A 14,541-nucleotide genomic window follows, 5' to 3' on the forward strand; every position below is an offset into this window, starting at 1 on the left:
AGCCAGGTTAGGAAATAGTTAATATAACCTACTTGCTTCTGGGAAGAAGAGTTTAAATGCCCTCAGGCCAGACCAGTCACCAGAAGGCCATTGTAGGTAGAAAAGAGTCTACTGTTATGGAGTTGTTAGATGGGAGCACTCAGGAGTAAAGATGGATGCCCCTGAAGGCTGCAATTCTAAACATACTTACTAGGGGACTAAACCCCACAGAATGTGATAGGATTTCTGAGCTGTTGGTAAAGGTTGACTAAGGATCCTCTGCAAAGATATCCATATCGAAGCCAGAGCTTGGAAAAGGTACTTTTTTGAACTACAACTCCCATCAGCCCCAGCCAGCATGGCCACTGGATTGGACTGATGGGAGTTGTAGTTCAAAAAAGTAACTTTTCCAAGCTCTGATCGAAGCAGGGTTAGCAATCCCCTAACTGGAATGCCCTGCCCCTACCTTTTAACATGGCTGCTCCAAACGTCTTTACAGATTTGACCATTCTCTTCAGAAAGAGGTTTGAGAAATGAGTAAGAGTAAGAAGATTCTCTACCCTTTCCTGTCTACCCTGTGAGCTACTATAAAAGCAGTTTTACAGCCAACCCAATTCCAGTGATTAATAATTGACAGAGAGAAAACACACATGGTTTGTTCTACCTTCACAGGCAGCAGCATGGGAACAACAGCCATTGCAGCCACACTTCCCAGTATGAATTCCCTTTTACCACTATTGGGCAAAACCCAAACCATCATGCAACCAACAAGGTGCACCATTAGTGGGTTTAAGTGGGTTGAGCTGAAAGCATGCAATCACTGTTGTTGCTTTTATGGATGTAAGGGAGTGAGGTTAAAAGTAAATGAAACGCAAATAGAAAAAGCAAAAGAAAAGACGGTGATGATTTACTAAATGCAATACTATCCCAACCACAACAAGATTCCTATGAGTAAAGCAAAAAACTCAGCATCCCACAACCAGTCAGGGTTCCTAACCAAAACTAAAAGAAATCCTGGCAGCGAGTCAGCCAAGGTCACAAAAATTCCCATGCAGCACAACCTGACCCTGTAAGAAATCAGTCCTTTAGTGTGGCAACACCTATGCTTTGAACCTCCCTGCCTATTTACATTAGGCAGACACCTTTTCAGCACCTGCTAAAAAACATTTTTTGTTTATGCAAGCCTACCTAGGCATATAGAAGCTCTTGTGGCTTTTTTCTGTTTTTAATTTATTTTTGGTTTGATTATTTTGAATGTTTTTAAATATCTGTCATAAACTGTTTTGTCAATAATTTTATTGTTTTAATTTCTTCTGTAAACTGCTTTGAGATTTTTTACAATAAAGTGGTACATAAATGTTACATATGGTACATAAATAAAATACATAAATAAATTTTGGAGTCACTCTGGTTCTGGGTTTCTCTCCACTTTTAGGAACAAAGGAATCTGCCTTATACCACTGAGGCCATTTGATACCATCTAGCTCACTACTGATGACATGGACTAGCATTGGTTCTCTAGGATTCCAGGCAATAGCTTTTTCAAGAGAATGGATTTTGGACCTTTGCATGCAAAGCATGTGCCCTACCACTGAGCTACAGCCCTTCTCCTGTTTAAAAAAGTATCTTTTAAAAATGTTCTTTTCAATTCATTAATACCTAGGGCAAATCCACACCATTCATTTAAAGCACATTCAACACATATTTGAAGCACATGAATCCCACCACGGAATCATGGGAACTGTAGTTTAAGGGTGGTGGGAACTATAACTGTGAGGGGGAAACTACACTTCCCAGGATTTTTTAGGGGAAGTCATGTGCTTTAAATGCAAGTTGGATGTGCTTTAAATGTATTGTGTGGATTTACTTAATAAACTTTGCCTCCATATAAATCATTTTAATTAATTAATCTAAAATGGAAATAAGATACAAAGTTTACTGGGTGACCATGGGCTATGCACCATCTCTCAGCCTAATCTGCCCCTCAGGGTAAAAACAACAGAGGGGAACCATGATCACCCCAAAGAAGAAAGGCACACTTAAAATGTAGTGGAAATAATAATGTACAACCATAGTGTGAAATCAGATACATATTGGGATACGGTATGAAGAAATATTTACATAAGCATGACTGTCAAAGATTTTTATTATTTATACAACCTGTAAAGATATTTATAGTGCAATCTTATGTTTGTTTATTCAGAAGCAAGTCCCAGTATATTCAATGGGGCTTACTCAAACAGGGAAGCATGCCCAGAACTGCAACCTCAAGTGATAAGGAACTTCACTCACACAACCCAAAATTCAGAATCATGCCACCTTAAGCTGTTTTGCAATTTTAAAAGGATTTATCTGTTGTGATCTGCCTTGGTTTCCAATCACCAATCCTACCGTATAGGGTTGTTGGGAAGATTCCACACACACACACACTGGAGATGTAAAAATACATACACCCCATATAATAGTTTATTGTCAAAACCAGTTGGTCATTGCAGAACATTAAAAAAATCAGTATTAGTTTTCTGCATAATAAAAGTAGCGATACCTATGTAAGCCCTGCCTAATTTATTATTTATTTATTTATTTAAAATATTTATACCCCGCCCTATTTCCAAAGAACTCAGGGCGGCTTACAGATAAAAACCATAATCAGTTAAACAAGTAATATACAAATTAAAACAGTTAAAATGGATTAAATCAACAATAAGTTAAAAAATATGACTATATTAGTTAAAAGCCCGTCTAAATAAAATAGTCTTCACCTGGGCACGAAAGGATAACAGTGAGGCAGCCAGTCGAACCTCGCTAGGGAGGGAATTCCACAGTCTAGGGGCAGCCACTGAAAAGGCCCTATTCTGTGTTTTTACAAAACAAACTTGTGAGAACGATGGAATAGTGAGTAGGGCCTCACCAGATGATCTCAAAGCTCGGACAGGGTCATAGAGGGAGACACGATCTAACAGATAGCCTGGACCTAAGCCGTATAGGGCTTTATAGGTTAAAACCAGCACTTTGAATTGTGCTCGGAAACAGATTGGAAGCCAATGGAGCTGGTACAACAGCGGGGTTGTATGTTCTCTGAGCCCAGCTCCAGTTAACATCCTGGCTGCGGCTCTTTGAACCAGTTTAATTTCTTTAAAAATAGGATTGGAAGGGGAGAGAAAGATTTACAACACAAACACAATCCTTTGCTATGTTCACTCAAAAGTTCCATTAATTTACAGCACAATCCTAACCATGTCTACTCAAAAATAAGTCCTACTGAATTCAAAAGGGGTTTATTCTGGGTATGTGGGATTAGCATTGCAGCTTTACTCCCAGAAAAGTGAGTATTGAATTAAATCTTCATTTTGGGAAGGTTTTCAAAACATGGCCCTCTTCAACAGTCCAGGAAAATTTAAACTTGTTTCACTCCTGTACGCATGGGAGAAAAAGACTTTTGCTACTGTTGAAAGCTATATACTTACTCAATTTATGAGATTTTCAGATAAGCAGGAAAAAAAGAGTTTTCTGGCCTTGCAATGAGGTCTAGCTACTGCTAGATAGGTCAACAAAATCCCTTGTCAATCACAACCCTGACTTCACTTATTGGCTACAAACCTGAAAGGATGGGATTAGAGTAGCCAGTAAGAGCTCATTTAATAGAAGTTGAGGGTGGGGGCGGCGATATTTTGGTGTATATCTCATGACCCAAACCACGTAGAAACTTAATTTTTTTAAAATGAAAGCTGAGAATCCAGAGATTAAGATGACTCACCTGGAGACCTGGAGAGGACTTCAAAAATCTGGAATCTCCAGGCAAAAACTGGAGGCTTGGCAACCCTAGTTGAAATAGTAATAGACCCAGAAGAGGTCAGAAAGAAGACTCTTTCTGGATGAGAGAATAGACATTGAAGATAGGCGTATGTGACCAGGTCATGAGAAAAGGGGAGACAAGCCAAAGTTCACATACTGAACTGACATAAGTAGCCAAATATTTGGCTCTAGTATTTCACTAAAGATCCAAATTGTGGTGTCTCTTACTAATAAACCTCTAACTACAGTAGGCATGGCATCTGGTTGTGAATCCTGACCTGATCCAGTTCCAGCGGAACAGCCTGTTTACCTACTTTATTGATCCAGTCTGATGCCCCCAACGCCGAGCTACTACTCAGCCCTCAAAAGGACATATCCTCCTCCAAAATGTAGCCAGTTTGGAAGAGCCACTGCTATAGCTGCTGCACCACTCTTTCTCCTGCCTCCCCTTCTCCTTTGCTGATCTCTCACAAAACACTTCATGTACAATTCTGTAGTGACAAACCTGTACACTACACAGTGACGTATCACAAATTGGTGTGCCTGCCGATTCAGCAAATAATAAATCAGTAAAAGTAAAGGAGGAGGTAGGAGAGGAGGTGCCCCCTCTCCAACGGAAGGAAAGATTGGTGCAGCAGCTCCGTCGAGCTGGGCTAGGTTGCAGAAGTGGAGGAAAAGGAGGTGTCCTTTTGTGGGGCAAGAGGCAGCAGGAGGGAGCTCTGGAGCCATGGTGGAAGCACCCCAATGTGACCTGCGGTGAAGGTTTGGATGGGCTCAGTGGGCCAGGGAAGCGAATTGTGCCCAGGGGTGGCAGCTGCAGGCAGGGCTTGCCCACTGCTCTTCTGCTGTCATAAAATCCAGTGTTGGAAAAAATCTGCCTTGGTCTTAGCGAGCATGCGAACTAATCAGAATTCTGTTTACAAATCTGAAGTAAGCAGAGTTCTCATCCATACCTAACCTACAGTATCGTATAATAATGAATAACAGATTGAGGGTCAGCTGCAGCATTCGCTGCAGAATTTGCCCAGTTGTATTTCCTTTAAAGAAGTCTCTGAAGTTATCCCTGGCCATCTTAAGTGGTGTGTGACTTCTTAACCCAAGCAAAAAGTCAACTCCTGAAACTGCTTTATTATGAAGAATTTCCAAGCAATAGTCCTGTCATCTGATTCCAAGTCATCCCTTACCTCATTTTTTAACAAGCTGTCCAAATTCTGTTCTTAATTTACGGAATGGTAAATAGTTCCTGGTCTTATTGTGCCCGTTTAGAAAGAACAGATGGTAATTTAAACAAGTTTTGCTATGGGATAAAATGTTCCAAGTCTTTGACAGATCGTATCCATCTGTATGGAAGAAAAAGGGTTTTTGTAAAGTAAACAAGATAAATTCAAAGAATTTCAATAGTGTCTCAAAAAACAGAAGACTTCTGTATCTCAACCTTTACCTAGTCCAAAGGCATTATGTACACAAAAATGTGTTATGTTTGTCAGATAAGTGCAAATAGCAAATACTCATGGAATGGAATAGAATGCTCATTGTGGAGATGGTGGTCACTTCCCAGGATAGTCCAGAAACTAACATCTATTACAAGCAGCCAATAAACCAGATGTTCTCTGTTTACACAAATACACATGCATATGAGGCATTAATTGCTGCATTTGTTGACCCAATTGGCTAGAGTTTAGTCCTAACCGGTGCAAGATAGATCAGCTGAGTTAAAAATATAAGAGTATTAGGAAAGCCTAACCAGATTGGACCAAAGCTTATAAATAGGTGGGTCTCGTGTTGGTATTTATTTAGCCTTAGATAGTTTCCAACCCACTTGGGCTTCATTCTCAAGCAACCCAACTCCAAGAATACCTGGTCTGGCATGCTAGGGGGCCTCTACCAGCCTCACACCATTCATGAGCTGAGTGGTCCCACCCATTTACCTCTTACCAGTTTCATGTCCTCTTGAATTCTCTCTTCAACTTCCCCTTCCATTACAGTCTTGTGCCATTTTTTAGCCTTAGACAGAATCTACCACCTTTATAAACAGAGCAGGAAGGCAACACCCACCCCTCTTGTTTGTACCCAGGGGAAAAGAAACGTATAATGTGAATGGAGAAAGCTTTCATTCAGTTTTGATTTTGCCCTTGAGCTCCAATCAGCAGCCTGTTGTCTACCTCTATTCTGCAAAATACTCAAATTTTGAGAGGATAAAAGTGTCCAATAGGTTAATGATAGGAGCTCTGGTGCCTCTTTATTCTGCCGGGCAGGGGGGATGGGACTTAACGAACTCTGCCAACTCTTACCAAATAGGTAGCTCCCTGCCTCCTTAATATTGAATGTATATCCCTGTGAAAGTGGGAGACAATGTCCTTTGCAGAACCCAAATAGTACTGTGAAGGTGGTGGTGGTGGGAGATTTTTGGCCCTGTTTTAGAAATAATGTATGTATAGCCCCACTACATGAGGGTGCTGGTACACACAGAGGCTGAGTCCTGCCTGGCTCCCCATGCCATTTCAGCCATGCCAGCACAACCCTCCCTCTCCCTCAGGGAATGGCTGAGGCTCAGAGGTAGAGCATACGCTTTGTAGGCAGAAGGTCCCTGGTTCAATCACTGGCATCTCCAGTTTAGGAACGACTGACATCTTAGAGGGCCACTGATAGTCAGTACAGCCAATACCAAACTGGGTGAACCAACCAATGGTCTATCTGCCTCATCATAACGCTGATTTCTATGTTCATAGCCAGCGATTGCCTCAATTATGTGTGGAAACCATTTAACAAATAAGGATTTTCATACAGTTAGGCACATATTTGGTTCCCTGTTCTGAGCTTCATAGCAACCATGCTGCTACATAAACATCTAAAGTAAACCAAAATGTTCCTCGATAGATGCCCTAACAGCAACTTTTTTAAAAATGGAGTATCTCATCTAAAGTTAGGAAGGTTCACTATGATAACATTTTGGAGCCCCTGCCTTAAACCATGAACCCCTTATATAGACACAGAGCTTCCTCACCCTTGCCATTAATTGGATTCAAACTGGTGGACACCCCATGAACTGGCCATTGAAGTTCACCTGGGAAGACTGTAGATGAACTTGCAAATTGAGATTTTTTTGCTCTTAGCACCCATCTCCACATGTCAGAGACCAAGCCACACCTTTTACTTTTCTACAGGCAGAAGCTTTACAGATGTCTTCCTTCTCTGTTCTGGAGAAGCGTGGTTTGTCTTCTTGGGATTGGAATTACTAGATAATGTCTATATTTGGGCTTCCTGCCATAAGGATGCTTGATTGTTCAGATGCAGACCTACTTCTACCCAATTTCCCAGAACTGAATACCCTAGTTTCTTGCACTGGCAAAATGTATTGTATGATTTTGATAATAGTTTCTGTGTAGATTCTAGGAAGGTTGTTTGTGTCTACATAGGAGAAAGGCCCACCTGTTAACTCTCTTATGTAGAGATAGTCAGCTTGGTGCCTTTCAGATGTTTAATTCCCATCTTCCCTGACCATTGGCCATGCTGGCTGAGATTATGGGGGTTGGAGTCCAACAAAAGCTGAAGGGCACCATCTTTGCTATCCGTGCCTAGTGGCTTATCATCTGGCGTCTTACTGGGTGTGTTGGAATTTGTTCAACATATATCTGGCAAGCTGTCAGTGGGCTGTCCCAATTTGCCCTTGACCTTTTTACACACTTATTCCAGAAATGCCTTTTATACACTGAACAAGAATGGTATTGAAACTAAGTAAGGAAATACATTATGTTCAACCTTTTATACGCCAGTTGATTTGTGGTATTGTGAAAGGGCAGCAAACTGTGAGTTATTTAATGTATATTGTTGTATTTTTACTCTTAGGGTGAAACATTTGTGGGATCTGCTGCCTCATGTGCTAAAATTACTTGGTTAGCCTCGGTTATTATATACTTTGACTTGTGGGAGGGGGTGCAATTTGCAGTTCTGGCTCAGGCAGCAAAATATCTTGGCCCAGCCCTGGCCTCCCTTTTAGTGATCACAGGCTATTTCCCGATTCTAATCAATCACAATCCAATCTGGGACAAATGTTTGATTCCCATCACTCGGAAAGATGTATTGTAGCCATACGTAACATAGGAAGCTGTCTTATACTGAATCAGATCATTGGTCAATCTAGCTCAGTAATGTCTACACTGACTGGCAGCGGCTCTCTGGGGTTTTAGGCAAGGAACTCTCTCAGTTGTACTTGGAGATGCCGGGGATTGAACCTGGGACCTTCTACAGGCAAAGCAGATGCTCTACCACTGAGCTACATTGCGTTCCTATACTGAGTCTCATTTTTTATTAATAACATATGGTACTTCCTGTCAGATTGAAACTGTCTTCTTGAAGGCCTCATTTTGCATATCAGTTGTTTCTGCATGCTTACTTCTGTTGCATTAATTTTTACTGGCTCTATGTTATCTGTTGTCAATGGACAACATGTGTGGATTACTTGAACATTAGCTCATTTTCTTTCTCTCTTGTAATAATGAGTTATATTCCCTTGCTTAATCCCTCTTGTGCTTATTATTTTCCTTTACCAGAAAATGAATAAAAAATAGCTTGTTTTCAAAGGAAAAAGTATTGACAAAAGTGCGATATTTCATATAGTGACCACCATGCTCAAATGACTTGTCTTAACCCATTTATATGAAGTGGTAGGGATATTATATCATATGGCAAGGATATTAATTTGAATGAAACTCAGTCACAATTAATGATAGTGACTAGTGCCTAGCAATAATAAGATGTTGATACAGATAAAGTATATTTTCATTAGCTTTATAATATTGCTCCATAAACTAAAAAGTTGACATCTGTTGATAACAATAGATCAACAGGCACAATTCATGGTTATGTTCTTGAGCAATTTCCACTGATTTTTATAAATCATATCAAGTAGATGTCTCTAATAAGATGTCCATCGGATTTTGGTAAAATCATGGAAACATCCTGCATGAGTAATTCAGGGTTGTTCTATATTTTATAATATTTTGGGCCAAATATCAACTCAAAAGTGTGTGTGTGTGTGGGGGGAGATGGTTGTCCAATGGAATTAAGGATTAGAATAATAATATGTGTTGTATTTATTAATCAGGGAACCAAATAAGAACTTCATTTGGAGAATTATCATAAATCCACAAAGAAACTAATTTATGAATGTCCAATAATTATTTTTCCATTTGGAACCATATTGGTCTCAGAGACGTTACCTATCTAGGCCAGTTAAATTGTTTGCTCCAGAGATCTCCTTGGTTGTATGCCTCACAGCCTTCATAGCAGCTGTATAGCAAAGGGCCTCAATGACCAGTTACTGCACTGGGGGCGAACTTGGGCAAGCTGGCCCCAGAAAAGCAACTACTGCAAGACAAGAAAGGCAACTTGGAATATCTTCCTGGCTACAAGACCATACAGGATAGTGCAAGATTCCTGGGGCAGCTAATCTGAGTGACTCCATCTTCAACAAGATGACCTTAGATTAAAAAACCATTACTCTAGGATGCTTGTGTCCACTTGGTTCCTCTTCTGGGATCTAGGAGGAGGAACAAGGAGGAGGGTAAACATAGGGCACAGAACTCATAGGGCAACTGATCAAGAGATGGGTGTTGGATAAAGGTAATATTTCATCAGATGGTAAAAAGTTTAAGGACACCCCTGCAATTATGTTCTAGAACTAATTGTTGCACAGAACATTTGGATCCATATTGAAGCTTGTGTTTAATGTAAGTGCTCATTCCTTGCCCTTAGCGTATTTCATCTTTATGTTTGATCAGGAAATAATACTACTTTGGGCAATGAGTCTAGCCACAGCAATGCAGCATTTGTAGGATGAGGGCCTTAACTTTAACTTTTTTAAAAAAATGTTAATAAAGCATAGCATAACCCACTCAGTACAGGAATGGTTTGTAAGCCACATGTTACTTGTGGAAAAGACCACAATAACTTCCTGTGGTAATAAGGGAACATGATGTATAATTTACAAAAGAAACCAAAACAGATATTCTAATATGAATCTAGTTTAAAGATGAAATCTGGTATGATGCTCTAAGCTCATTAAGAACCTAAGAACCACACAAATACATCAAGGGTATAATTTGACTGTAAGTATTTTCTCAAGAATCCCAGAAAGGCTGGCATTTGCAAGTATGGTGCATAACAATGTTTTGGAATCCATGTAGCATACTTAAAAACAAAAGCCAAGGCCTCAAGGGTTTGTAAACTGAATTAAGCTAACAATACAACTTACATATTTTGGTTCTTGTCCAAAACCTGGCAAGTTACATTGCAATCCTAATAACGTCTACCCAGAAGTAGTCATATTGAATTCATTGGGGGTTATTCCCAGATAAGTAGGGTTAGAATAGCAGTCTTAGCCACCAGACAAGTTCTCGTATTTGTAGCTTGTAATTCTCAAATATTAACTACCCACCCACGTGCATCACATGGCCACCTGCTTTGAAAACTAACATTCAAAAGCAGCATATTAGATCTGCTAGGCATATCTAATCACATCTAAACTAGGATGTGCTCCCAACTTATGTCCTGGTCTGCAATAGCCCCGTATCAGATGGACCTGATGCATAAAGTAGATTTCCATGACAACCTTTTCTTCACTGCATAGGAAAATATATCAGGTGGCATTCAATGCTAGTCCTACTCAGAGTAGATCCATTGAAGTTAATAGTCATGATTAAGGTTCATTAATTTCAGTGGCTCTACTCTGAGTAGGACTTAGTTGAATACAACCTATTTTTCATATAAATGTATAGGATTGGGTTATCTTGATGGTTTGGTGTGTGTAAAATCAAGATAGGGGGAAATTCAATATTTTAAATTCCATTAATGTTAAAGAGCTTTAAAATAGATTTTGTCACCAAGATCTGACAGCTCAATATTGCCTCCCAGTCTCAGAAGCAAATCTGAGTAGAATGCTTCCAAAGGTTCTTGATTTTGTGGCTTTCTTTTATGGAGAGGTACTCCATAGAAAAGTGTACACTACTCTGATATTTTCTACCTGTATACCTTGAATTGTTAAGAAGACATACTTCTTGAGTCAGTGTCACTCTTAGAAAATGATGTGGTGGAATATAAGTGAACATGATTGTCTAGAAGGGTTCCACCATACAAACTGCAGCCTTGAATCACTTCAAAATAAACATGATTAGGAAGTAAGTCCCAGTTCAAAATCCTGCTAGGCATCTCCAAACCTTTGCTCTGCTGCAATGAAAAGAGTCGTTAAAGAATTGGGAAGAATCTTCAATGTGGGGAAGGATGGAGAGTAACAGAGCCATAAAGACTGATCCAGTGGTCATAAATATCTCTGCAATTCCTGAAGAAATCTTACCATGTTGTGTCCACTATACTACTTCCATTATTATATATAGAGAAGCCCATTTCAAAAGATCATCTCCACATGTTTCTTGAATGTGTGTGGACCTTTTTCATACACACAACTAAATGTGCGGACATCAGGGGCATGTCCAGAGGACTGTACAAATACTAGGGACATAGCTAGCTGGTACAGTCCTGCTCCCTCTCCATGTATTTCCTAAACACAGGGAGGGGAATATGTGAAAGGAGCTTAATTCTAGAGTGTTTAGTATTCAGGTCAGTTCTCAATTGGTGATTATCACAGCTAATGGATAGAATAGCACACAATACTCTTTCAGTTCCATGTCTAAGGCTCCAGTTCTATGCATACTACTTACCAAGAAGCAGGTCCCACTGAATGTTTAGGATCACACTGAAAATCCACTATAGGGGTACAATCAGGGGTGTAGTCGTCCAGGATTGTGGGGGGACTTAGACCCCTTACTTTTTTGGGAGCAGGAACCCTATGTATGAGCTAATCAGTATGAAAGGGGAGTGTGTTATCCACTGAGAAGAGTCTTCTCACTTGGCTAACAAAATGCTTCCTTGTCTTCTTGTGCTGACTGGAGCCAATCAGAATGAAAAGAGGTGAGTCAGTCACCAAGGCTTTTCTCAGTAACTAAAACATGCCTCCCCTTTCATGCTGAGAGATTGGGGAGAGGGAATCTGTGCAGACAGAAGTTTTATTCTGGTTCTGTAATTATGTAACTGCAGAAGAGACATTGAATCTTGGATGTGTAGCTGTGCGGGGGCTTGGTGTGACTTCTGAATTTGCCACTACACTACTGGGTACAATCCCACTCTATGTATCTATGCCACTTTTTCACCAGAAGTCATGCCCCCCAAATGTTTTATACTACAATTTAAAAAACAAAAGAAAACACAATTAAATACGACAGTTATAATCTAAGACAACAAACAATAAAACTAATTCAGATTGTAACAGAAGTCAATACAGGGAAAATATCAATAATTAAGAGTCAATTAAAATAAAGTAGTCTTTACAAAATGTAAAAATAAAGAGGGAATGGGCTCTCCTGAGGGAGGGAGTTCTAGAGTCTAGGTGGGACCACTGAGAAGTCCCTCTTCTGTACAACTACCATGCTCATCTCATGCAGAGGTGGAAAGTGGAGCTCCCAATAACCCACTGCAGCACCATTCTGCATCAGTTGTACTGTAATTTCTGAACATTCTTCACATACATTGCTTGCAATGGTCTAACCTAGACACGACCAAAACATATGTGATAGTGGCCACATCTGGCTATCTGGAACAAAGCTTGATGACACTGTGCTTCAAATCCCCTGTGTCAACTTCATATAGATCTTTATTCAAAGTGCAGCACACTGAAAAATAAACATAAGTTGCATAGGGGAACACAAGTTGCATAGGGGCACACTGAAAAATAAACACAAGTTGCATGGAGAAACGTCTACAGCTGTTGATATTTTTATTTTTGAATGATAGCATTTTACATGAATCAGAAAGGCATGCATCTCTGTATCTTAACTAATCAAATTAATTTCATTATCTTTTATGGTGAGATTTTGTACAGCCTTTTGATTGATGGTTCATGATGGCAGACCCATTAATAGAATGACAGATTTAAGCTTCAATTTTTGTTTCCATTCTTGGTGAAAAATAAAAAGTGCAGTTTTTCGCTCTCAGCATATTTGGGTTTTGCATAATTAAAATCTGCCCCCCTCCCTGAAACATTTGTTTGAATTCTATTTATTTGAAATCTGAGGTAGTGATTAGCTTTTTAGCTACAGTATTTCAAAGAAGTGCTTCAGTTCGTCCTTCATTAAAACAATAATTTTAGCCTCTAGCTAAATGACACTAATTGGTATTTACACATTCTTATTAGGAAAGTTTGTTTTCTCAATTGTGTTTCAGAGGCAGGCGCTTTACTGCCACATCTTAATTTCCAGAAAAATAATGTAATCTATTCAATATGATATGCCAATATACTTAGTGCATAGTTAACTTAAACTATGAGATTTGGTTCCACAAGTTGTAGTGACTGGCCACCACCTTGGATGGCTTGAAAAGAGCATTAGAGGAATTCGTGGAGAATAAGACTATCAGTGACTACTAGCTATGATGACAATATACTACGTGGAGACAGTATGCCCCTGAATATAAGTTGCTGGGTAAGATGACCAGGAAAGGGTTATTGTGCTCATATCCTGCTTGTAGGCTTCCCATAGGCATCTGATTGGCCACTGTGAAAATAGAATGCAGGACTAGATGGGGCTTTGGCCTGATCCAGCATGGTTCTTGTTATCTTCTTAAGTAAAGGCATATTATACATGTTCAGTGCCAGAGATGGCAGTCTAGAGGAGAACAGATACTGACAAGGCAAGTTGTCTGGAATGTGGGCAGCCCAAGATACTTATGCTGCCAGAAGCAGAGCACAACTAGTGCCCCCATCCTCCAAGTCATGGTACATAGTACCCAAGGCCAGCCAAGTTGTTTTGGCACCTGAGGAAGATAATCCCACAATGTAAATTAAATAACCAACAAATCAGATGCCTTAGGTGACCGCCTAATGGTAGGACCGGCCTCAGCCATATGGGTACACAAAGATGTGAAGTCTTGGAGTTGTTTCCATTTCTCAGACTGAGGGGCCAATTGCACCCTTTCTCTTCTCTAAAAAGAAATAACATGTTTAAGATTTCATATTTTTAAGTATAGCTTTACACAACCAGAGTAGTTCATGGGTTACTAAGTACTACATGCTGTCTAAGAAAGAGAATCAGGTATTTTGTAAAGCAGAGAAAAGGAATCAATTTGTTATAATACATTTGAATCAGTCTTGAGAAGTGTTATTTGAAAAGCAGTAGGGGTCATTCTTTGTGAAACACACATACAAAAAGATTTTACAATAAAAAAGACTGATGTGTATTTGCCTACATTACAAGACCACAATCAGTCTAGAAAAAGGGTATGGTTGGCAGCTTATCATCAGGAGAACCAGAGTTCTTAGACATTCCATGAGCATTTTGAAGATCAAAACATAAGTACATTAACAAGACCTCCAGCTTTATCTGCAGCAATCAGTCTATTGCTGTCAAAGTGTAGAAAATCATAGAAACAGCCACAACCAAAGCATGCTGGAGATTGATATGGAGAAAGCAAAATATGGTGTAATTAACAAGTTACTATACATTGCAGTAGAACTTCACTATCAATCATGGAAATGACATTCTCTAGACAACTTTGACTGACAATCCATTTCTCACAATAAATAACAGATAGACTCTTATAGTGAGATTTATTGTGATTCTTTCAAAGCTCATGATCAGACTTGAACTAAATCCTGTACAGTAGGGCCCCACTCATATGGCAGGTTAGGGACCAGACCCCCGCCAAAAAGTGAAACGTGCT

General features: G+C 39.7%; 1 protein-coding gene across 8 annotated transcripts in view; it reads left to right on the top strand.

The window, feature by feature from the left end:
- Window positions 1-14,541, top strand: part of FBLN2 (fibulin 2) — a 266,919-nt gene that overhangs the window by 46,796 nt on the left and 205,582 nt on the right. The gene's annotated exons all lie outside the window — the stretch shown is intronic.

The sequence above is a fragment of the Rhineura floridana genome, chromosome 3 (genome assembly GCF_030035675.1).
Source record: "Rhineura floridana isolate rRhiFlo1 chromosome 3, rRhiFlo1.hap2, whole genome shotgun sequence".
NCBI classification, from domain to species: domain Eukaryota; kingdom Metazoa; phylum Chordata; class Lepidosauria; order Squamata; family Rhineuridae; genus Rhineura; species Rhineura floridana.